Source organism: Cyprinodon tularosa, unplaced genomic scaffold (genome assembly GCF_016077235.1).
Source record: "Cyprinodon tularosa strain WSP-4 unplaced genomic scaffold, ASM1607723v1 ctg104, whole genome shotgun sequence".
NCBI lineage: Eukaryota > Metazoa > Chordata > Actinopteri > Cyprinodontiformes > Cyprinodontidae > Cyprinodon > Cyprinodon tularosa.
Window position 1 is genome coordinate 55,950 of NW_024037827.1, and position 3,351 is coordinate 59,300.

Genomic DNA, 3,351 nt, shown 5'->3' on the forward strand with positions numbered 1-3,351 from the left:
TTCCTGTTTGTTTGTTTATGCTAGCGATGTCTGAAACCGAACCTCTGCACATGTTTTACTAATCATGACTCTTGTCGTTCCTTCAGACTGTTTTGTATATTTCTATCTTCTGCTGATCATACGATCCTGGCCTTTTTTCAGAGACGAGCTGCTTGATTTTCTTTCTTTTGGTGTCTGTTTAACTGGCTGGTAATGGTGCTGTATAAAATACGAACGCTCCTCCACTGCACTGAAAACCAATTCGGCAATGTGACAATAAAGATGACGAATTCTGCAGCTTGGTGTGTCTGGACTTCTTTCATGCTTCATTTCAGAACTATAAAAATCATTTAAACTGGTCAGTTTATGTCCTTTTAAACCCAGCTGGGAAACTTTTGACAAAATCCCAGACTTTTATATCAGTGACCCAGTTCATGAAAATCTGATTTCAGAACCAAATCAGCCTGAATCATACAGTCCTCCTCCAGGGTATGATTTCACAAAGCATTGATAATGGCGATCCATAGTTAGGGGTGAACTCCTGCATGACCTGTTTTTTCTGTTTCACAAAGATATTACTCAGAGTAAAACTGTGACAACAAATTGACAATTACTCAATTAAAATACCCCTGCACAGTGGCAGGGATGTTTACTACTTTTTCAATTCAGTTTATATCGCACCCTTTAACTACACATGTAATTTTAAGTCACTTTACGGAGACAGTTCAACCAGAACATACTGTACACTGATTGATTTAAACTTTTCTAAGGAAAACCAGTTGATTGCATTGACTCAATGGCAATCCCTCACTTCAAGCATGCTTGTAGCGACAGTGGAAAGGAAAAACTCCCTTTTAACAGGAAGAAACGTCCAGCAGATCCAAAGTCAGTGTGAGCGGCCATCTGCTGAGGCCAACTGGGGTTCAAGGAGACAGAAGTAAAGATACAAAAGGGAACTGTAAAAGACGGCACCATCCAGGAAACACAGCCAGGAAGACGTTTTACACAGAGCCAGCTCCCATGTAAGAGGATGAAGAGAGCACATCCAGTCAGTCACAGTCAGAGAAACAGGACTACACTGGAAAACAGGCCAAACAGGAACAGACCAGATGAAGCTACTATGAGAAAAAGCAGAGAGAGCAGAACGTTAGAGATTGAACTAACAGATTCTGCATTATGTGAAAGAAGAGATAGAATGATGAAAGTGGACCCTATGTCCTCCAGCAGTCTAAGCCTATAGCAGCATAGGTCCCTGAGCAAAGACCCTTAACGAGACACATCCCCGGGTGCAGCAAATGGCTCCCTAATTGGGATGGGTTAAATGAACAGAGTGAATTTCATTATGCTATACTTGTGACAGTATAATGAAAATATAAATCTAGTAGCTGGTTCCACAGGATGGAGCCTGATAACTAAAAGATTTGCTCTGTTAGGAACATAAAGAAGAATCATATCTCTGATATAGAATGGAGCTTGGCTTGTGAGGAGGATTTAACATTTATTCCTGGATTTAATAGGAAGTCAACGAAGAGAAGCTAGAATAGGAAAAAATATGATCTTTGTTTTTAATTTCCACCAGAACTCAGCATTTTTGGATCAGCTGAAGACCTTTAACTAGTGTTTGTGGACTTCCTGATAGTAACGAATTAGCTTGATGTAACAAATTCATGGACTCGTTTCTCAGCATCCCTGCTTGACAGGATATTTCTAACTCTTGCAATAGTCCAGAGATAAAAGAACGATATTCTGGAAATCTCTTTTTAGCTGCGATCTGCACAAGGAAATACTCTTCTACCCCTTCTTAAAATTAACTTCAATAAAGAAATGGGATTTCAATTCAATTAAATTCTGTTTATTTATAAAGACCCAATCACAACACATGTCATCTGAAGGTAAATTACAGAAACAATTCACCCAGATCATCCCGTCAGATTGGTTTAAAGTTTTCTAAGGACAACCAGATGATTGCATCGACTCATGGACTCTACCTCACACCAATAATGCTTGTAGTGACAGTAGAGAGAAAAAACTCCCTTTTATCAGGAAGAAACCTCAAACTAAGGCCAACTGGGGTTCAAGGAGACAGAAAAGAATCCTGCAAATTGTTTATTTTTGTTGGATTAAGCACAATTTTGGTAACTATTGGCATTTTTTTTTGTGCAAAACTCTACACACAAATAAACCGCATCACATGCAGTGTCCTCTTGTCCAAGGCACCATGGGAAATATCTCCTGGATGCCGTATCCATGCCTGACATGATGCCTGGTTAATATCCTCTCATACCTCCTCCATTACTGTGCGTTGAAAGGGATGAAGGTCATAGATCTTCCACCTCCAGGCAGAGCAGAACTCTTCAGTCAGATTCCAGAATGGAGACTTACAGTAGTAGCCATTCAAAATTTCCCCACTTTCCTTGGCTGGTCTCCTTCAATTTTTTTTTTGAACATCAATCTTTGTACTTAAATAAAAAATATTTATTTATGTGCATGTTATAATATTTTGGTCTGTTTTATTCTTCCTTTGTATTTTTTTTTTTTACCCTAGTTATTTCTTCGCGGCTATTTATTTCTGTCTGCCCTTTTTACATTTCTCTAAGCTTTTCTGCCTCATTATGCAAATGAGGAGGGGGCGTGTCCTAGAGAGTCAACTTCAAAGGAAGAATAAAACACAAAAATATTATAACATGCACATAAATAAATACTTAAAAATATAAGTAATTAAAAAATAAGGTTGAAGATTATAAAGGACAAAAAAATAAGGTAAATATTACAAAGGCAAATAAATAAAGAAGCTAATTAAAAGTTATTTACATTTATATCTCACTGTATAATTTAATTTCTACTTACATTTATTTGTTTATTGTTTTTTTGGTGGCAATTAATTGTATGCTTATTTATTTATTGAGCATTTATTTATTTTTAAATATGGCAGAGTTGGTCCTTACAGGTTTGCCTGCTGTGTCTAAAAGTAGCAGCAGCAGCAACCCAGACTGACAGCTCATTGGCTCATTTGGATCACGTGCAGCTTGGAGCCGGACGCTTCCCAGGGCTTTACCGTATTAACAGGAGAAGAGGAGCAAGAGAAATTACACACTGCCATTGGACAACATGCAGTAATTTATAAATGTTTTAAATAAGGTTGGGTCCGGATCTGGACCGTGTTCCGCTAATCCCTGACCTCTGGTCTCTGTCTATAGTTTACTACGATACTTGAACTGAAGTGAATGTATGAATGCTAACTGCTTTGCATCTCTGATGTACAAGTTTTAATACCTAAACTTGATAGAAATATGATTCTAGAAAAAACAAAAACTACTTCAAAGTGATTAAAATTACCACTTATTTTGTGTAGAAAATGAAAACACGACAGAA